The sequence below is a fragment of the Macaca nemestrina genome, chromosome 8 (assembly GCF_043159975.1).
Source record: "Macaca nemestrina isolate mMacNem1 chromosome 8, mMacNem.hap1, whole genome shotgun sequence".
Taxonomy (NCBI): domain Eukaryota; kingdom Metazoa; phylum Chordata; class Mammalia; order Primates; family Cercopithecidae; genus Macaca; species Macaca nemestrina.
This window is the reverse complement of record NC_092132.1, coordinates 26340949-26364222: the sequence shown is the minus strand read 5'-3', so window position 1 is coordinate 26364222 and position 23274 is coordinate 26340949. Positions and strand designations below refer to the sequence as shown.

Genomic DNA, 23274 nt, shown 5'->3' with positions numbered 1-23274 from the left:
AAGTCTTCAACCATAATAGTGGATTAATCAATTTCTTCTTGATGTTTTATTACATCAAGTATTTTGTGGCAGTGTGGTTAGGCATATACATACTAAGTATTGTTATGTCTTTAAAAATTGATCAATTTTTCATTATGTAGTGCTCTTCCTTATCCCTGATTACTCTCCCTGCTTTAAAGTCTTGTTTGTCTGGAATTCATGTAGCTACTCTTGCTTTATTTTGATTAGTATTAGCATGATATATCTTTCTCCATCCATTTACTTTTAATCTTTATGTATCTTTATGCCTAATGTTTGCAATATACGTTTACAACTAATCCAAGCCCCCCCTTTTTTTATACTTTAAGTTCTAGGATACATGTGCACAATGTGCAGGTTTGTTACATATGTATACATGTGTCATGTTGGTGTGCTGCACCCATTAACTCATCATTTACATTAGGTATATCTCCTAATGCTATCCCTCCCCCCTACCCCCTCCCCACAATAGGACCCGGTGTGTGATGCTCCCCTTCCCATGTCCAAGTGAACTCATTGTTCATTTCCCACCTATGAGTGAGAACATGAGGTATTTGGTTTTCTGTTCTTGCGATAGTTTGCTGAGAATGATGGTTTCCAGGTTCATCCAATCCAAGCCCATTTTAAAGCAATAATGTATTGTTTCACGGGTAGTGCAAACACCTTATCATAACAAAATAATTTTAATCTCTCCCTTCCCTTTCTGTATTATTGCTCTCATTTATATTATTCATACACAAACACATACACACACACAGATATACACACACATTCAAATACATTGCTGCTATTATATTCTGAATGACTGTTATCCGTAAGATCAATTAAGAATAAGAAAAATTAAAGCTTATATTTTAATCTTCACTTATTCTTTTTCTGATGCTATTATTTTATGTAGAATTAAGTTTCTGACCTACTTCATTTACCTTTTCTTTAAAGAATTTCTTTTAACATTTCTTGCAAGGTAGCTCTACTGGCATCAAATTCCTTCAATTTTTTTGTTTGTTTGTTTCAGAAAGTCTTTATTTCTCCTTCACTTTTGCAGAATAGTTTCACAGGGTACAGAATTCTAGATAGGTAGGATTTTTCCCCCTCAGTACTAAACACTTTACTCTTTCCTTGTTTGCATGATTTCTGAGGAGAAGCTGGATATAATTCTTAGCCTCTATAGGTAAACCAGTTTTCTTTTTTTTTTTTTTTTTTTGCAATGTTTAGAACATTTTATTAAAGTACAAAATTGTTGGAATTTAGCTATTAGAAAGATACAGTAAATATTTACAAAAACATTGATAACATCACTCAAGTCACACACATGTAACAATGTAGACAGGTCTTAACAAAGTTTACAAATTGAAATTATGGAGATTTCCCAAAATGTATCTAATAGCTCATTGCTGAGCATGGTTATCAATATAACATTTAAGATCTTGGAGCAAATGTTGTCCCTGAGTCTTCTGCAATCCAGTGCCCCTTAGAAATTGGTTTCTCTCTTTGGGAGATTCAGATTCAGAGGCAGTCAGAGGGGACAGGTGAAGAGCTGAAATAATCACATAGCTAGGCCAGTTTTCTTTTTGTTTTTCTGGCTTCATTCAAAATTTTTTCTTCATCTTTTATTGTCTGAAGTTTGAGTACAACATCCCAGATGTAGTTTTTGTTTGTTTGCTTGACATTTATCCTCCTTGGTTTCTCTGAACTTCCTAAACCTGTAGTTTAGTGTCTGATAATAATTTGGGGGAAATTATCAAATATTTTATCTGTTCTTTTCTCTCTTATCCTTTGGGTATATCCATTACAGATGTGTTACACCTTTTGTAGTTGTCTCACAATTCTTGTACATTCTGCTCTGGTTTTTTGTTTGCTTGTTTTTTGCCTTTATTTGTCTTTGCTTTTCCGTTTTGGAAATATCTATTGAGATAGTCTCAAACTCAGAATTTTTTTCCTCTACTGTGTCCAGTCCATTAGTAAGTCCACCAAAGGCATTCTTTATTTATGTTACAGTGTCTTATGTTACATTTATTTTTAATTCTTTCTTAGAATTTCCATCTCTCCACTTACATTGCACAACTCTTCCTGTATTTTGTTTAGTTTAACCATTAGGGCCCTTAGCATATTAATCATAGTTTTTTTTTTTAAAGAATTCCAATCTGATAACTTCAATATCCCTGCCATATCTGAGTCTGGTTTAGATGCTTTAACTCTTTCTTCAAAGTATGTTTTTGCCTTTTAGTATGCCTTCTAATTTTTTCTTGATTGCAGGGCATGATGTATTGGGTAAAAGAAATTGCTCTTAGTAGGCCTTTAGTAATGTGGTGATATGGTGGGGAGGTGAGGCATTGTGTAGGCTTCTGAGTAGGTCTCAGTCTTTTGATGAGCCTGTGTCTCTGGACTGTGAATTTCACATATGTTTCTCAAGTCCCTCCCACTGTCTGACCATTAGGTAGGACAGGATGGCTAGTGTGGGCTGGAGTTTGGTGATTCTCTTCTGCCAGATCACTTAGGCACTGATAAAACCTCCACAGATAAGGCTCTGGTTGAAAAGTTTCTGCTAAGGGCAGATCTTGTTAAGAAGAACAGAATTCTCTGGTGTATTTCAAAATAGTTTCTTTTCCCCTGCCTGTGCTAGAAGCATGAGGGGATTTTCTTCCATATATACTATGAGGTAAAACACAAAATGTGTTGCAACCCTGCAATGACTGGGTCATGTTGGAGTTTTTGACCTTCAAACTTGTTCACACTGAGACTCCAGCAATATGTTGGAATTTAGGATTTTCTACTGTGCTGGTTCCTGTGAAGGTTTCTGCTTCAGTAAGTTGTAAGGTTCTGTATTCCTCTGTCTCTCCAATTTCAGGGGCCTGTACCTAAGAAGAGAGTGGTTTTCTTCAGTGTGCTTAGGTTATAACTTCTTGTTAGGATGGAGTGGTGACTTCCTAGTTCCTTACATGCTATGCTAGAAAATGGCCAAACTCTGCTTTTTATGCTGGTTAGACTGGTTCTAATAAAGGTAGTAATAGCAACGAACCCTAGAATATATATTGTGTACCAGGTAGTGATTGAATCCTCACAACCAACTTATAATATAGGTATGCTATCATTCTGCCTTTTACAAATGAGGAAACTGGGCTTTTTATTTTTATCTTTAAGTTCTGGGATACATGTGCAGAACATGCAGGATTGTCACACAGGTATACATGTGCCATGGTAGTTTGCTGCACCTATCAACCTGTCATCTAAGTTTTAAGCCCCGCATGCATTAGCTGTTTGTCCTAATGCTCTCACTTCCCTTGCCCCCAACCCCCTGACAGGGCCAAGGGTGTGATATTCCCCTCCCTGTCTCCATGTGTTCTCATTGTTCACCTTCCACTTATTAGTGAGAACATGCAGTGTTTGGTTTTCTGTTCCTGTGCTAGTTTGCTAGAATGATGGCTTCCAGTTTCATCCGTGTTCCTGCAGAGGACATGAACTCATCCTTTTTATGGCTGCATAGTATTCCACAGTATATATGTGCCACATTTTCTTTATCCAGTCTATCACTGATAGGCATTTGGGTTGGTTCCAAGTCTTTGCTATTGTAAATAGTGCTGCAATAAACATATGTGTACATGTGTCTTTATAGTACAATGATTTATAATCTTTTGGGTATATACTCAGTAATGGGATTGCTGGGTCAAATGTTATTTCTGGTTCTAGATCCTTGAGAAATTACCACACTGTCTTCCACAGTGGTTGAACTAATTTACACTTCCACCAACAGTGTAAAATCATTTCTATTTCTCCACAGCCTTGCCAGCATCTGTTGTTTCCTGATTTTTTGTTTTGTTTGTTTTGTTTGTTTGTTTGTTTGAGACAGAGTCTTGCTCGGTCACGAGGCTGGAGTGCAGTGACGCAACCTCAGCTCACTGCAACCTCCGCCTCCTGGGTTCAAGCAATTCTCCTGCCTCAGCCTTCTGAGTAGATAGGACTACAGGTGCCCACCCCCATGCCCAGCTAATTCTTGTATTTTTTGTAGAGATGGGGTTTCACCATGTTGGCCAGGATGGTCTGATCTCTTGATCTTGTGATCTGCCTGCCTTGGGCTCCCAAAATGCTGGGATTACAGGGGTGAACCACCTCGCCTGGCTGTTGCCTGGCTTTTTAATAATGGCCATTCTAACTGGTGTGAAATGGTATCTCATTGTGGTTTTGATTTGCGTTTCTCTAATGACCATTGATGACAAGCTTTTTTTCATATGGGAAACTGGAACTTTTTACAAATGAGGAAACTGAAGCATAGAATGACTAACTAACGTATCCGAGGATATATTGCTAGGGATTAGTAGAATTGATATCTGAATCCAGGGCATGTGGTTCCAGAAACTGTGAGCTTAACCACTATACTCTACTACTGGGTTTGGAGAGTAAGTTTAGCAACTCTTAATTATAAGACAATAACCTACCAAGAAAATGATACCCTTCGGTGATGAGCAATTTAAGCAGGTAATTGTTTTCAAGACTACAGTAATGACAGCTCCTTGCATTTTTAGAGAGCCAGATAGTAAGAAGATTCCATACCAGCTCTTACTTATTGGTGGTGCTTGAAGCATTGTGTTGAGAATGATTCTGAGGCTTAAACCCAGCTCTGTGGGAATGAGTGCAAGGACTGACTAGCCATGTCTTCCACAAGTACCTGTGATTGAGGAACACAGCGTATTGACTAACTTCTTATTGAGAGCTGTATTTTGGAAATTGCTGTCATGTATCACTTCTTCCAGAGTTATCTCTTTGGAGCTCCTTCATCACTATGCATACCACTATGATTTTAAATAATTAATTGTGTAAATATCTATGGTGTTTTTCTTACTCTTAATCTTGAAGTCACAAACCTCATGTATCTGGGTAACCTAACTGTTCAGCATGACACAAATTCTGGCCCATAGTAGGACTCAATAAATAATTATTAAACAATGTATAGCTAAAAATAACTTCATAAGTGTTATTAGCTGTTTAAGAAGTCTGAGAATTCTGTGAAAACCACCTTGAGGGAGGGCAAAACTTGGCATCAAATTCACGAGTTTTCCTCTGGGCTAGATCTTATTTCTAAAATGTAAATGACTTACCCCATAGCCACTGGGAATTTTCAAAACCATTACTATTCTAGGAGGGGACAAAAGACTTCTAAAGTTGCTCTCAGTAGCTGACATACTGTACTTTGTTTGGAATTAAACTCTGCCTGTATTTCCTGCAAACTTCATTAGTTCCCTACAGACATGAAAAGAAACAGTTTGCACTGAGCCATCTTAGCGGGAGACCTTTACTGAAAGTGTCCTGAAGAAGAAATTATTCTTCACCCCTAGGGTCACTTGGTAGCTAAAACAGACTCCTCTTTTTTCTTCCAATCTGTTCTACTTCACTGACTCCTTTTTCTGTGTGTTCTTAAAGGTATTGCCTTATTTACTTTGATGGTTTCTCAACTAATCGAATACAGCAGTGAGTTCTTTCTTTCTGGACTCTTTTGGATGTTTCTACTACCCCAAGGGGAAAGGTTCCCGTCAGACAGCTTGACTTTGAGATGCTTGCTTATTGAAACTACTTTAAGAGTTATTGCTATTTACAGGGCTGTTAAAAGTTTGCACATTTGGCTAAACTATACAAAATAAATTGATGCCTGCTTTGGCTTTTGCCAATGGAAATCCTAACTTATGTATAGGGGAATAGTTTCTGAAAACAAAAACTGGATATGTCTTGTGACTTGATTTTTAGGTTGATGTGTAATCAGATCCTAATATGATTTTTTAATCTATGGAATCACCTGTCAATGAAGAATATAATACAAATTATAAAGTCCAAATCATGTAGAAACATTACTGGAAATAAAGAAGTAATTGTCTCAGAACCAAATTCTTGCCTTTAACATGGAGATGATGTGATTCTGACTCCATAGGTAGTAAATCTTTTCTAATTATTTAATGTGTGCATACACATCCCCCCAGTACCCAGGGAAATCTTCCATAACTGGTTACAGTGGTATACAGTCTTCTGTTACCCTCTTTCTTCCATTCCCATTTTCATATGCTCGAAACCTTTTTGTCAATATAAGGATTTTGTTTGAAAAAGCCATAAAAATCTAAGAAAAGATGCCTACTATCTTCCCCTTCTGCACAGTTATTCGCATCCAACAACTCCCAGAGCTCAGGATTTTCTAAGCTTCTATGTTTAGCATGTTGTATGTGTAATGAATCATAGTGTCCACCTGTAAGTGTCATAAACAGATGGTATAAATATGCTTGCACACTGTGACTCAAAACACATCTCCAGTTTTAGCTTGAGTTGAAACAATATTCACAGTTCCAAGAAACCTGTGGCTTGCAACTTCAGGGTCAGTGGGAGGAGAATACCGGAAAACTGGAAGCCTGTGTTCTCTGTTGCCTGTCAGTGCAGTCCGTATTGAAGGGACCCAGGAGGAAGGGAAGGGAGGGATAGTGAAGGAAAACCTGTTTTCCACGTGCTCTTGAAGCCAATCATTTTGAAGATGCTTGAGAAATCTGTCTTTGGATCCTATGGGAGTGGGTGGTTTCACTCATGGTCTTCCCTCTTCCTGGAATGTCCTTTCCTTCTTTCCACACCATGCCCCCACCACCCCACTTCCATTTTTCCCTGATTGTCTACAGTCATCTGCCAGGTTTCAACCTCAAAGTCTTTTCCTGTGTGAGGTCTTCCTAGCCCACAGACCAGGTAAGAGGCCTCTGCTCTATGCATCCACGACACACCACTGAACCTCCCCAACTCCTTACTCTAACCAGATTCCACTGCGATTGCATTTTTAATGCATGCCCTTCTCACGACAGTGTGAATCCACTAGGGGAGGAATTGCCGTCTCATCTGATGGTGTATGCCCAGTATGGAACACAGCATCTAGCACTTAATAAATATTGTTCACTTGAAGGCCTATCCCAATAAACAACTGATAAAGCTAAACAGCCTAGTTAAAATTTCAATGTGATGTCATCTGGCTTCATGAAGGTGACAAGAATTTACTTTTGAAGAAAAACAGTACACAAGTTTACATTTGATTCTGGGGCATTTCATTCATTTCTCAATATTTCTCTCACACAAGGTCCAGATCCTGCATCCTCTCCTCTTTGAAGTTCTGTCTGATTTCCCTGGGCAAGCAGTAGCTTTCTCATGTATGATCACACAGGGCTTATTCATAGCCTGGCCTTTGTCTTTCCCCTCATTTTATCCTGGTCTACTAGGTCCTTAGACAGTCAAGGTTGTGAACTGGGTTTCTGCTGCTTCTGCCTCATTTTATGGTCCCTAGGGCCTAGCATATTGCTTAGCATAGGGAAGGCACTCATATTTGCTGAAATGATTGAAATGGTGGTGAGAAAAATAGAACATCTATTCATTTAACCACCATTAAATAAATATTTATTGTGAGCCCAACTGTTTACCAGGTACTGTTTTAGGTGCTTAGAATACATCAATAAAATATTCCCTATTCAAATAAACATTTTGGAAGTTTTTGCCTTTTCCAAAAACTAAAGAAATGGTTTCCAGGTTTGTTTTGTAACTGTGGTTACCTAGTAGATGTACACAGACACTTAGTACATAAGGTTGCTGAGTACTGGGATTAAATTTTAAGGTTCTGATTAAGAGTCAAGCTTAGTAGTATCCTGCCAGTTATGGATGAACTTAGTACCCTGAAGATGTATTCAATGGGAAAAGATAGGAAGTAGCTAACTGAGTAAATAATTTCTATGGTTACCTGGTATTATCAAGGACACAAATATCTGTGTGATGGTGAAGGTTCCACTTACTTTTTAAATTATAAGTCTCTTAAAATGTCCTGTCAGTGTTGAATCAGTTCCTAAAATTGTGCTAAATTAAATTTGATCATTTTCAAAGTGCCTAGTTCTTCTTAAGAAAATAACTCCTTTTATTATGCTATATTTAAATGTATCTAAAAATGGATTTTATGTATGTTAGAATCATTAAAAATACACATGAATTTCATGCTGTGCAATATTTATCTATTCTAATGATGCTACTTTAGTTGAAGAGTGATTAAACATGTAGGACTTGCTCATTATCAGTCATTTCGACATTGTAGATGATATATGGAATATAGAAATTGATGTCAGTTATTATTCACTGACACACTTCATTTGCAAGCTAGTAAGCAACATTTTAAGGAGCAAATATTCAATGTTAATTGAAAAGCCAATAAAATTCAGAGAGAGAGAATTTTGTGTCTTCTATTTCCCTAATTTTAGAAGCAGCCTCAATTTAAATCCATAGTGTTAGCCCCCAATTTGTATTATTTTATGGAAAGGCAGAAGGTGATTTTCTATTCTTCTAGCATGTGAAAAGTCATGTAGCAAATTATTTCCAGATTTATGCTAACATGACTTAACATTTCTTAAAGGGCTCTGTAGCACCACAGACTTCATAAACAGGTCCTCTTGTTTATCATAGAACTTTACTCCCCGCAGATGAACTACAGCAACAATTATGCCCAACACAGGGACTGTCTCATGCAGTTTAGGAGCAGAGAATGCATGTCCTCTACAATCAATGCAGTAGGAGCTGGTAGGAATTACTACTGCCGGAGCTGGTAGAGGTCAAAGGCTTTCCTGGGGAGAGGAATGGAATAGACAGTGTTTCATCCTGAATGAGCGTGCATCTTGGGTTAAGGCCTTAGAGTCCTATGAACTTACTGAGCAACACCACTTTTGCTCTTGGGAAGAGCCATCCTTGGCAGCACTGTTAAATAAAGGAATGTTCATCTATGGCTCAATATCTCTTTCTAGATCCATCAATTCCAACAAGAAGAAACAAGCCTGGCCCTCGTAGTAAAAATATGACTACAGTCGAAATCTGAAACCAGTTTTGAGCTTGGCTCTGTCATTTATCAATGGTATGACATGGGGGAAATTAGTAAAGCTCCTTGTGACAATATGCTCCTCTGTACAATGCAGCCAATATCATTCACAGATTTTCTGTAATGATTACATATAAGTGAATGCATATGAAACAGGTAAACAGAAAAGCCATCTCTACACTTGTTAGACAACATAATTATTACCCATAAAGCTGGCTTTAGGGAAAAAGTTGTCAAGACCATTTTATAATTAGTAGCCTTTCCTCTAGCAATCCTCTTACTCAAATGCCAAGATTCATCTAGCCTCTCTGCCAGTAACATCAAAATACAGTATCTTGATATTTTAGGGAAAAAAATGAAAGCTGTAACTGTCAGGACTGTTATAGAACTATCAAAAGTATATTAAATCAGCTACATAAATTGTGAAAAGAGTCTAGATTCTACATGTTCTGTGATAGTTTAAACACAGGCCAGCTCATTTAAGGAGGGCAGAATAAAAAACAAAGAGACTGAGCACCCTCTCTTAAGGAGACAGGCCACTCCCATAGTCAAGTATTTGTGCCTCTTAATTCTTTGTTTGTTTCTTGATAAATCTGTGATGAATGAAGCACCAAAGATTTTTTAAAAGGTAGGGGAAATGTATGTTAGCATTACATAAAAATGACCTCGATAGTAAGCAGGAGAAACTGCCAAAAGTAGGGAAGATAAAAAAAAGGAGAGCTAATCATTTGTGTCTTGTAATGATGTTAGGAAAGGCTACTTATTTTTTTCACACCCCACATCCAATCTCCCAGGAAATTATGTTGACTTTTTTTTTCAAAATAGATCTAGAAAGTGACCAGTGACTTTTTCCCACCTCCTCTTCTACCACTGTTGTATGAAGGACACTCACCTCTCACCTGGATGGTTGCAGGAGCCTCCTAACCTCTACTCTTCTTGCATAATACTGAGTCCTCCCCACTGGCTGCCTCCCCAGCTCAGTAGTCACAGTAATCCTTTCAAAATGTAAGCCAGGTCAGGTTCTTCTTCTGTTAAAAACCCTCCAGTAGCTGCCATCTCACTCAAAGTAAACGCCAAGATCTTGAAAATCTGCCCAAGGCCCTCCATACCCCACTTTTCCAACCTCTCTGACAGCATTTCCTATTAATCTTCCTATGGCTCAGTCTGGGCTCCTTGATCTTCCTCTTACTCAACAGGCACCTCCTGCCAGAGAGTCTTTGCACTGCTTAATTACTCCACTGGAAGCAACTGTGGTAATTCATGGTCTATCCCAGATATACACATGGTTTATATCTCTCTTGTTTCAAGGCTTTGCTTAAATACTATCCTCTCAATCAAGCTTATGCTGACCACCGTATTTAACATTGCACATTGTCTGTCACTCCCTGCTTTCTGATTTTACTTATGCTTGTCTACTTTTTCTGTAGCTTGTATCACTGTTTCATATTCCACAAAATTTGCTTATTTATTATATTTACTATTTATTGTTCATCCTTTACTCATTCCCCCAATATAGAGTCCAAGAATGAAAGGATTTATGTCTATTTGTTTCACATATGTATCTCATTTGTAGAATATTAAATGTGTGATATCCCTTGGATATTTTTGAGAGTGACAATTTCAAGAGAAACCTTAGAAGCACAGAGCCTGGTATAGAGTACTTTTAATATGGAAAAAGGCAGAGGGGTACACGCTATTGAAAGAGAAATGAAATCAACAGAACTAAAACTTTGTTCTGAAGACTTATTTTAACCTCTAGTTTGTAAACACATTAACCGCAGTAACTGTTCATCTTAGTTCTTTCTTGGTACTTTCTCTGAAATTTAAAAAATATTCTGATTTTAAATTTTAGTTATGTTGAAAGAGTGAATAACAGTTAGTGAAACAATGACATTGTTTCTGTTATAGTTTTTAATGTCCATCATTAAATGTTTCCATCAAAAGCAACATTCATTCTCTATTTATTTTTCAGTCAACTTATTTGCTGACAATGCATTCTATGAAAGCTACAATTGTGTGCCATCATTTGAAATCAGAGGAATAGATTTTTTTTTTAATGGGCAAAAGCAGGTTTTTTAATGGTGCAAAAGCAGCTGTTTTGGTTTTAGAAGGGTGCATGGCAGTCCTGTATACCAGCTGCTTTTGTCCAGAGACAAGCATTGCAGATCAAAACCTCATGTGCATGTATATTCCTTCTACATCATTCCATTTGGCAGATACATGTTTACATGCCAATGTAATACGGGCGGGGAGGTAAAGAGTATAGGATACAGTTTAGATATTAAATTTGCAGTGTTCTCAGTTTTTCAGTCTTTCATTTAAAAAAAGCACCTTAAACTTTGTGTTTCCACTCCTCTGGTTGGGTAGGAGGTGGCAGTATGCTTTTGGTGAAAGACAAAGTTGATGAGTACATAGATGGTTACCTTGAAGAAAGACAAAGTTGATGGATACCATTCGTAGAACATTCCTTGCCTTTTTTTAAGAAAGGCTTTAAGGATTGGGAAAAGTGGAAGTGGAATAAAATAGGAAAAAATGTACTTTAAAATTATTTTTAGAGATTCCCTAGTGACAGGAACTAATGAGATTTTAGTAGTTTTTCTTATAGTGAGTCCCTTATAATGCACAAGTTGTGTATATGACCTCAGATGAGAATGGGTTCATGGAGCATCTCGGGATGCCAAACACTGATTTTCAAGACCCGGTCCTCATGGTAGAATCATTCCCCACCAACACACATACACACATACATATGCATACATGTATGCACATATATGCACACATGCACACACACCACACATCTATGACAGTGTGCAGCCACCTGCCTTTGAGGGCAGTGGGCAGAGGACCGTTCACTGAATGTTCAGATGACATGAAACTTCTACTCTTCTTATATAATACCCAAGAGGAGGTGCCATATTAAAGACTGGATACTTTTTTTTTCACTTTTGCCGGAAACATGAAGGCCTCAGGAGAAGTCATCTGATTTACAGAAAGAGAATAATATGATGTTCCTTGCTTCCAAGTTTTGCAGAATAAAAGTTACATCTGATATAAGTGGTTCAAAGGCAATTGAAAGGGGATTTAGGATTTATTGACTTAGAGTTCTCATATGACTCTTTTTTTTAAACCAGAAGAGATCTGGGCAAGAAAATAGACCTGTAATTCCCTCCACCCAGTTACAATGAGCTGGGAATTTACATGGATTGTCATAACTAACAAAAAGATCCCACTTTCTGTAAGACATTCATATAATTCTAGTAACACATATTTGTGTCTACACAGTACCATTTTTCAGAGCTTGGCCTCCAGCTCAAATCTACAGTCTATTTCTTCCAGAATGTTGAAATTGACTGCAAGGTCATGCATTTGATCTTTGCTTTCTAAAACTAAATGGAAAGAAAGTGATACTGAAGAATCTGGCAATTCAATCCATTGAGTGGAAAATCTGAAATGTTCCAGTCTTCAACATTTGCTTTTAGACTTACCGCAGAGATTATTTTTTAAAGCCTTAGCTGCTATTGCCTCTATTACATAATGCTTGGTACTGCACTCTGCTAAGAATAAACAAGCACAGAGGAGCACCAGTATTTCAAAAATGGATTCTGTGCTCTGTGGGTTCGTGGGAAACACTCTCTGTGGTTAATTCCCCTGGGTCACCCACCCCTGTGGCCTTAGGTCAGGAACTTCTTACCTGAAACAGTTCCTGGTGTTCTTCATAGTGTAATGGCAGGGCAAGCTTTAAGAAAAACCTTGGTCTTCAAAAAATTTTCAGTGCGGACACCAGGCACAAAGTGACTAAGCACGAGGCTTGACCACATCACAGTGTGGGATTTGAGAATTCCCTTTTGGGAACCTCCAGTTCTTGAGAAAGGAGAAGATATGCTGTAAATGGGTTGAGATGTTTTCTAAGGATTTATTGGAACCATATTGCTCTAAGTTCTCTGTGTACATGCAGCAGGTATAGCCCCAATTTTACCTTGACAAATAAGGAATGTTAGAAAACATCAAGACTCCATTCGGGCTTTCTTGAAAGCCAGGATTATTGACGGCATAATTTTCAATCACACTTCATCTCTAGATTCTCTCTGTAACACAGCAATTTAGTTTATGCCTGCATCATGTCACATCAGCAACTCACTTGGATTGTTCATATGTTCCTATCACCAAAGCCATTGAACTCTTTTTAGTTTTCTTCAATTTAATCTTTTCTCAATACTTGATGTGATTGACTAGTTTCTGTTTCTTGAAACTTTCTCCTCCCTTGACTTTCACAGTAACTGGTTCAACATTTTCCCAGTTCTTTTTATTTTAAGTAAATTTTTATTGAAAGGCTATCCTGTATTATGAATTAATACAAAAAGTAGGAGTCATAATTTGTCCATTTATGAATAATTTTTGCAGTACTGGGCATTGCCCTAAGTTCTTTGATTTTGGGAAGCTACATAGAAAAGTGTTTAAAACCATGACAAAGCCAGTCATGGTGGCTCATGCCTGTAATAGCACTTTGGGAGACCAAGACCAAGGATTGCTTGAGGCCAGGAGTTTGAGACCAGCCTGGGCAACATAGGAAGACCTCATCTCCACTAAGAAATAAAATAATAAAATTAACTACCCAATTATGGTGGCATGTGCCTACAATCCCAGCTACTTGGGAGGCTCAGACAGGAGAAGTGCTTGAGTTCAGGAGGTTGAGGCTGCAGAGCAAGACCCTATCTCAAAACAAAAACAACCATGGCTTTAGCTCTATACAATAAGTACATCTGGATTCAAATGCTAGCTCTGCCATTTGGTGGCTCTTAAGGATAGGATTCTCAGAGAACAGACTCTGAACATGGGAATCAGTTTTTAGGATGTTTACTAAACAGTGCTGTTGAGATCAACACCTGTGGGGGTGAGGGAAGAAAGCAAGTTTGGGCAAAAAGAGAAATTGGCTGTGGGAACATCCAACAAAGCCAATCTTATGAGGATGTCTGAAGCTAGGATAAGCTTTCAGAGTTGTCTGAAGCTGAAGAGAGAAAGCCATACCTTTGCAAACTTGCATCTATCAAGTTTTGGCTGTAGGCTGCCCCTGGGAAGGGCAGCATGACTTTGGGCAATGTGACTTATCCTAATGAGGCTGATTGCTGTGGGCTGAAGGCAGGAGGACTGCCAGATATCAGAGAAATATGTTGTGGTCCTAAAGGGAGTCTGGGTTGAGTGTCACACCTTGGGATGGATGCTTGATATCCTTGGAAAAATTATTTAATATTTCTGTGCTTCACTTTCCACTGCTATAAAACAGAAATAATAATAGTATGTATCACATGGTTTGTTTTTATTGCTTAGAACAATATCTATCATATAGTAAGTGCCTAATCAGTTGTATTATTTCTTAGTCACTCAAGACACCTGGGAAAATAAGAGGGTGCATGGAGATAAGTTCAACAGATTTCCAAGATATAACCTTGGACTTTTCCTAGACTGATGCCCACATTTGATTCATGCATTTTATTAAGTTTTTCTTTTAAATATCTTTCATATTTATGACCCGTCTCTAGTCTCAATGATATTCCCCTAGTTCAGATCCTTGTATGCTGTCATCAGGATTATGTCTTTATTTATTTTTCTTTCTTCCTTCCAAATAATCCTTTGTAAATAGCTAGTGATCTTTTATGGAAATTTAAATCCAGTCATCAGTTTCCTCCTTAAAAGTCCACAGCCAATAAGACAAAGTACACATTTGCTTTTCAGAGGGACAGCAATTTTGTCTTTTGCCTCTTCCTTATATGTAGCTAATTCTCCAGCAACAGCTAATTATTTTGAACTCATCAGACTTTTGCATTGCTCTGGGACCTTGACCAATTGTTTTGTCAGTTTAACTTCTCTCCACAGTTAAAATATCTTCTTTTCTATGAACCTTTCTCTGACTATGTCTTTGAGTGCACTAACACCTTCAGATGTTCGTTTCATTGGCTGTGGAAGAATTACTCCGTCTCTCCTCGATGCTACCTTGCCTCTTCTATTCAAATTTTGGCTAAAACACTTAACAACTTGTATTATAATGTGGTTCATTGAACTCTGGAATTGGACATTTCTGGGTTTAAATCATAACTCAGTTCATATTAGTGTAGTAGCCTTATTGCCTGATTGCACCCTTAATTTTCTCAGCTTACCTTGAAGGATCTGTGTCAGGATTAAATGAGAGAATGCATTCAAAATTCACAAAGCATGTACTCAGTTCTTAGCAGATATAAGTGTTATTGTATTCATCTGCTTGTCTCCCCAATTTAGTACAAGGTCCTCAGGAGAAGGAGCCTTGTCTTATACATCTTTGTTTCTTGGCATCTTAGAAGTGTGTCTAGCATATTAAATGAATAACTGCTAGATAAATGGCTAAGGAAAGATTTGATACACATCATATATCATATTGAAATTGCACAGGAGTATAAAGGACAGACTTTTGGAAAAAGTGAAATGTCAAGTGTAAAAGACACCTAAATGTATTGTATTAGTTTGTTTACATGCTGCTTATAAAGACATACCTGAGACTAGGAATAAAAAGAGGTTTAATTGGATTTAACAGTTCCATATGGCTGGGGAGGCCTCAGAATCATGGCAGGAGGTGAAAGTAGCAGCAAGAGAAAATGAGGAAGAAGCCAAAGTGGAAACCCCTAATAAACCCATCAGATCTCGTGAGACTTATTCACTATCAGGAGAATTGCACGGGAAAGACCAGCCACCATCATTCAATCATCTCCCCCTGAGTCCCTCCCACAACAGGTGGGAATTCTGGGAGATACAATTCAAGTTGAGATTTGGGTAGGAACACAGCCAAACCATATCCTGTAAAGGGTTATTACATCTTTTCCAAATGAAAATGCTCCATAATCTATGTGAAGGCTGTTTCAAAGGTTAATTAATAGGTGGTCATGTCACCTTAGGTAGGTAAACATTATTTTCCCTTGCTGACAAGAATAAAAATCACTATGGCTAGTTAACAGTAGTAACTAGTAATTAATGGTACTTGTTCATCCCTTTATTCATTACTTTATTCAACAATTATGTGTTGAGCATCTACTACATGTTAATGGTGCTAGATGCAAGTAATTCAAAGATGAACAAAGGCAAATGTGGATCCAGCTCTCACAAAATCTGCGGTCACTAGGGGGATGACTGTTACAGCACTGAGCAATGACAGTCAGTGGGGTAAGTCCTTTCACAGGGAATGTGCAGCATGTAACAGGGGCACCTCACTAGCTAGAGGGAGTCATGCCACAGTGGTTCAGAGCACAGAGTTCCCAAAGGGATTTCTAATCTGTATTAAGCCTTTAGACTTTATGCAAAGGTAATGTGAGGGTTGAAGCAGGAGGAACTTAATTAGTGTGGGAGTAACATCATCAGGTTTTCATTTTGCAAAGACCACTCTGACTTCTGTGTGGATATTAGATTATAAAATGGCAAAAACTGAAGCCATCACAATCATCTGGGAGACGATCAGCAATGCGGACCATCAAGTCTTCGGTCTCTGAATCTGGATCTCCATTCACTATTTCTTTGTCTTTCAAGGCATGAGTATTATGCTATATGATAATAGGAGATAATAGGAGCCAGGACCATAGGTATTATGATAATAAGGGCTATGTGATTACATACAGACACACACACACACACACACACACACACACACACAAAGTGTAAAGAAAACTATTGGAGTCATCTTGTTCATCACACTCACGTTTAGATGGAGCAGTTTTGCCTCACAAAGGTGGGTATCTCACCTAATAAAGTCCCTCTCATTGGGTCTAATTTATGTGCTTTGGGTTATAACCATCCTGAGGGCAATGGAAAAGAAATAGGGACCTGTTCCCTAGTTTCAAGGAAATTTTAATCTCATTGAAGAACACAAATAGCTCTATATAAAGTGACTTGAAGTCAAGAATAAAGAATAAATATAAGACAAATTGTGTTTCTACTACTTTAAGCATTCTCCATGCCCTTGTAAATTTATGGGAAATCTTTGTGATCCCTTTAGTTCTAAACAAGCCTATATAAAACCATAGTTAGCAGCATGGGTTGAACAGGAAGCCTACTGTTATAATGTCTCAAGAAATTCTAAAGTTGCCTCCTTAAGTATATATGCATGTAGTTTGCAGGAATAGGGATGGAGTAGGAAAATGTCCCTACTCATCCTCCTTTGGCCTGTCCCAGCAGAGCCGAAGTCCCCTGCAGATTATTAGTTGCCTGGAACCACCTATCTCCCTCTTTGTTATGGAAAGGTGTAAAAGAGTAAAGTCATGTGGTTGGGTACTACGGAAATATCTTAATTGTGGTCATCAATTGTAAAAGACTTCTATAGGAATATCAGGTATGTAGATTGGGGGCATTATGTTTTTACTCCAATAAGAATGTATTTTTAAGCCATAGATAGTTTTCAATATTTAATAGTATATCACTAATATTTCAATGTTTATAATATAACAAATGTTTTTAAATTAAAAATATACTTTAGTCCACAGTATAAAAGTGTGTTGGTGTGGCCAGGTATGGTGATTCATGCCTGTAATCCCAGCACTGTGGGAGGCCGAGGTGGGAAGATCACTTGAGGTCAGGAGTTCAAGACCAGCCTGGCCAATATGGTGAAACCCCATCTCTACTAAAAGTGTGTTACTACTTTGCAGTGACTTGCTCTGAAGTTTGAATCCTGGTTCTACTACTGACTCATCATGTGAATATAATCAGGTTGCATATCCTACACATGCCTCAGTTTTCATCACTAAGATGGAGGTCGTAACAGCAGTCATCTCGCTGACATTGTTGGGAGGATTAAATGAGTCAATGCATGCAATGAGCTTAGAATAACACTTGACACATATTGTTTTGAACATTTTTAAGAAAATGTGGTTCCATCCATTAATAACTTTCCATAAAATGATGATCATGGGAAGGCATGTCTTATATTAAAGACAATTACTACCCTGGCCCTTACTTAAAATTCTGAGATAATATGTGCAAAAATACTTAACAATTGTCCATCCTGTATTTTACATGACGATTTCAAAAATCCCACTGATGACTCTGTGATGGAGGGATAGACATTATTTTAGAGTATCACACTCTGTTAGACTCTAATTGTCTCAGATGGAAACCATATCTAAAGGGGTAATGTATTCTTTGAAAGAAAAGATGTAGAGTGATGCCTGTGTTACATCATATTCCAAACCAGATTAAAAGTCTCTGGAGTTGTAGTTGTACACACCCAGTTTTATGGTTATAAAAACCTATTCTTCCACTAAGAGCACATGGAGCTTTCTACAGAGTTCCATCTCTGAAGTACATAGACCAAATGAAATATCGTGTGGCAGTGAATGATTCTCAGTCACAAAAGTCAGGTAGGTTTGCATTTGTTAAATCTGTCGAGTGCACCCTATCTGTCGGGTATTGGGGTAGACATGGACGTACTAATAAGAAGAACACATCAACCCTCTGGCCAAGAAAATGACAATTACAGGAGGAAAGAGACAAGCAAAATATTCACAATAACATACAATCATAGAAGTATGTAGAATTCAAGGTAATGAGATGAGGGAAATAGAATAGGGTGATGTTGGACACAGAGGAAGCCATGGCAGGTGGTAGAACCTGGGTGGAGTCTCGAAGAACAAGTAGAAGTTAATTACCAAATGAGATAGTGTCATGAAAAGAGAATTGTGTTTCTGACTTAAGTAAATCAGTTAGCAAATTGTGATGCTGATGACTGGCAAGGAACATGCAGCTGAAAGAGCATAGTAAGTAACGTGAAGGACAAAATCATTTCCAGAATATTTTCCCATTCCCCTGCATCTTAGTGCAAACCTCTATCCTGGTTATCCATAATTCTTTTTTTGATTATGTTAAATTTAATAATTAGTTCACAAGGAGGATAAATGTAAGGAATAATTATTTATTGATTTCTATTAAGTTTTACTTGACCTTAATTCAACTTGCAGTGAAAATTTGTAGAAATAAATGTAACTTAATGTCACATCTTAGACAACGAGACCTTAATTTGGAAAATAGTGCATTAATAAAAATAACTAAAATTAATTTGACACTTATTGTGTAGCAAACATTGCACTTAGCTCTTCACAGGTATAATTTCATTTAAGCTTCACAAAAAAACCTGTGTGGTAAATACCATTATTCTCCCCCATTTTACAGATGGGAAAATTGAGGCTTTCAGAGTTTGAATTACTCACTGTCAAGAGTTCAGTCAGGACTCAATTTGAGGTCATCTTATTTTGTGCAAAGAGCAGAGTATTGGAAATTCATGAATCTGGTTTAGAGTTCTAACTTATTTATTGGCGAGTCAATAGTCACATCACCCTTATCTGTAAAATATAAGTTGAGGGGTGGGTTGCTAATGCAGAAATAATTGGAGAAGTTGAAATTAAAGACCTATGTAACCCCTTCAAGCTTTGTTATTCTACGGGTTTTGTGCATTACGAAGTGTTCACTCTGGTAGTGACTCTGAGTGCAAAGGTATATGGTGACAGATCCACACAGTGTACTGAGAGGACAGTCACATCGCCAAAAGGAAGACAGACAATCACCCAATCAGTGTGATCATTGGTTCAATTCATGTGTTCATTAAAGGCCCACTGGAAATTCTACAGGCCATGGTTTTGTACTCAGCCTAAGGAGTTGTTACGATTATTGCCCAACCCTTTATAAGAGGGGGAATGAGGACCATTTCTGTGGAGAAAGGAAATCTTGTTCTCCCATAAACAAAGGTCTTCCGCCCAGCGTGGTGGCTCACACCTGTAATCCCAGCACGTTGGGAGGCCCAGGCCATCAGATCACGAGGTCAGGAGATCTCGAGACCATCCTGGCTAACACGGTGAAACCCCGTCTCTACTAAAAATACAAAAAATCAGCCGGGCGCAGTGGAGGGCGCCTGTAGTCCCAGCTGCCTGGGAGGCTGAGGCAGGAGAATGGCGTGAACCCAGGAGGTGGAGGTTGCAGTGAGCCGAGATCGCGTCACTGCACCCCAGCCTGGGTGACAGAGGGAGACTCCGTCTCAAAATAAAACCAAATCAAAACAAAAGCAAAGGTCTTCCTGACCACTGTTTGCATTTTAAAGTAATTCAGAGAGGGACTTTTTGTGATGTGCTTTCTCGAATTTTTTCATCTCTTTTTTACTCTGTAGTACCTGTGCAAATATAGTAGAATGAAGGCCTTTCTAAGTAAAGTTTTGGAAAAGAAAACCCACAGAGGGTCTTTTCAAGCTGCAAATGGGGATGGGGAGGGCATAAGGGCTGAACAGCACTTTATAACTCTGGCCTCTTACACTGGGCTTGTAACTGCTGGCATATTTCAGCCACGGGCAAGTTACTAGGGCTTTTTAGTAATTCACTTTCTTCAGAGAATTTTAAGTGACTGCTTTGGTAATAAAAACCCTAGAAGAGAGGTGGAGCTTGCAATGAGCCGAGATTGTGCCACTGCCCTCCAGACTGGGCAACGGAGTGAGACTCCATCTCAAAAAAAAAAAAAAAAAAAACCACAAAAACAAAACAAAACAAAAACCCTAGAAGAAAAGCTACACAATACCACTAAAGACATAGGTATGGGCAAAGACTTCATGACTATAACACCAGAAGTAATGGCAACAACAGCCAAAATTGACAAATGGGATCTAATTAAACTAAAGAGTTTCTGCACAGGAAAAGAAACTATCATCAGAGTGAGGAGGCAACCTACAGAATGGGAGAAAAATTTTGCAATCTATCCATCTGACAAAGGGCTAATATCTAGAATCTACAAAGAACTTAAATAAATTCACAAGAAAAAACAATTCCATCAAAAAGTGGGGCAAGGATATTAACAGACACTTCTCAAAAGAAGATATTTATGCAGCCAACAAACATATGAAAAAACCTCATCATCACTGGTCATTAGAAAAATACAAATCAAAACCACAATGAGATACCATTTCATGCCAGTTAGAATGGCGATCATTTAAAAAGTCAGGAAATAACAGATGCTGGAGAGGTATTGGAGAAATCGGAATGCTTTTATACTGTTGGTGGGAGTGTAAATTAGTTCATCCATTGTGGAAAACGTTTCCTCAAGGATCTAGAACCAGAAATACCATTTGACCCACCAATCCTATTATTGGGTATATACCCAAAGGATTATAAATCATTCTACTATAAAGACACATGCACACGTATGTTTATTGCAGCACTGTTCACAATAGCAAAGACTTGGAATCAACCCAAATGCCCATCAATAATAGACTGGATAAAGAAAACGTGGCACATATACACCAGGGTATACTATCCAGCCATAAAAAGTATGAGTTCATGTCTTTTGCAGAGAAATGGACGAAGCTGGAAACCATTATTCTCAGCAAACTAACATAGGAACAGAAAACCAAACACTGCATGTTCTCACTCATAAGTGGGAGCTGAACAATGAGAATACATGGACATGGGGAGGGGAACATCACACACTGGAGCCTGTTGAGGCGTGGGGGGCTAGGGGAGGGATAGCATTAGGAGAAATGCCTAATGTAGATGACGGGTTGATGGGTGCAGCAAACCACCACGGCAAGTGTATACCTATGTAACAAACCTGCACATTCTGCACATGTATCCCAGAACTTAAAGTATTAAAAAAAAAAAAAAAAAAAAGCTGGGTGCAGTGGCTCACACCTGTAATCCCAGTACTTTGGGAGGCTGAGGCAGGTGGATCACAAGGTCAGGAGTTCAAAACCAGCCTGGCCAAGATAGTGAAACCCCATCTCTACTAAAAATACAAAAATTAGCCAAGTGTGGTGGCAGACGCCTGTAATCCCAGCTACTTGGGAGGCTGAGGCAGAAAATTGCTCGAACCCAGGAGGCAGAGGTTGCAGTGAGCCAAGATCGTGCCACTGCACTCCATCTCAAAAAACAAACAAAACTATGATGTTAGTCTTACTCTTGGGTTTAGAAGACATAAATGTTGAAGTCAGAATACTGACTCTGACCCTTACTAGCTGTGTGATTCCAGATAAGCCTGAACCTCCATTGCTCATCTGTAAAATGGGAATCAAAATCTTTATTTCTTAGGATTATCACAAAGTTTGAATGCAATAATATATATAAAGTATTTAGTGACTGCCTGAAGTTTAGTAAATGGCAACTAATCATATGTCCAAAAATAACAAAGACTAGTATTCTGAGTTAGCAGCAATACTAATAGGGTAATATTCCCTGTTCATTGGGCAAGACCATCTATACAACACTTTCTTCTCCCTTGAATGTTTAACCTCTTTATGGCACATATGTGTAACAATAGCAACAAATGCTGCATCAGTTTGCAAACAGAATGGAAAACAATTAATGCAATATGTTTGTGCACTTAGAAGATTCTCTCAGATATTATAAAGCTTAGGATTTGAATTCTTCTGGAGGAAATCTGAGCTCAGGATGGCTTTATATGTGCATAAGCCATTCTTTTATGTACTTTCAGGAGTATCTGCTATCTATGGTTGGTTGTGATTATTTGTGAAAAGCCGACATAGGAAGAAGAGATATGAAACTGTGCTGGCCTAATAAAAATAATGCCTGAGGCATGAACAGCATATTAATATACTTTGCACAAAAATGGCTGACCCTGCTGAGCTCAGATATCAATCCTATCTGTACACACAAAGATGCTAATTTTCAGTGAACAACCTTGGAAGGATGCCAATACATTCTGGGAAAAAGAAATAGTATTATACAGATCCCCTCTCAGAGACCTTTGATGTCCACGGAAAAACCTTTCCTGAAAAGATAATTTTCTTCTTTGGTTCATCTTTGAGGATTGCCCCAACTAGGTCATTTTGCATCCAAAGACCACCACAGAGTTCAGAGAAGGTAGGAGGGGCCTTCCTTTAAACTCTGGGTGAACCATTTGCATTTTCCAAAAGTTAGTTGACAATTACATGGTTTTGGGACTTCCAGTTATAATTGTATTTTTAAAATAATAAGAAACAAGCAGCGGTTATGTTAACAGGCCCCTGGTAGCTATCAAGGATGTGTGGTTCGGCTTTTGAAGTCAGTTTCAATAGTTTTTCATGTGAAATAAGTGGAATAAGATGTTCCCATTTCAACTTTCTCAAGTTATGCTGTTTAAGGTACTAGTGTTGTTTCCTATATTTGTTTTAGGGAGTTTTTTTACTTCCTCTGAATGACCACTATTTTGGAAATCAGACCTCCTCTATTAGGCTAAGCAAAATGGGGGTTTAAGATTACATCTCTATTTGTTTATGTTTTTATATTTAATAAAATTAATTCAAGCACATGGTTTTAAAAAACAAAACAGATACAGAGTGTTAAAAGAATGAGAACAATCTTCTTTCTCTAGCATCTCTCCCCAAGAATATCCATTTCAAAATTTCTTTTCCTGTTTATCCA

The 23274-nt window shown here is 38.1% G+C and overlaps 1 protein-coding gene and 1 long non-coding RNA gene across 3 annotated transcripts in view; one reads left to right on the top strand and one right to left on the bottom strand.

Annotated features, from left to right (window-relative positions):
- The window catches only part of LOC105468538 (collectin subfamily member 10), a 145768-nt gene that overhangs the window by 50652 nt on the left and 71842 nt on the right, over positions 1 to 23274 (top strand). The gene's annotated exons all lie outside the window — the stretch shown is intronic.
- Positions 1 to 23274, bottom strand: part of LOC105468537 (uncharacterized) — a 107010-nt gene that overhangs the window by 46786 nt on the left and 36950 nt on the right. The window contains exon 4 of one of the 2 annotated variants that reach the window (XR_011606369.1): positions 18767 to 19221. The exons of the other annotated variant lie outside the window; for it this stretch is intronic. This is a non-coding gene — a long non-coding RNA (uncharacterized lncRNA). Of the gene's footprint in view, positions 1 to 18766; positions 19222 to 23274 lie in introns of those variants that run through there. 2 annotated transcript variants of the gene reach the window in all.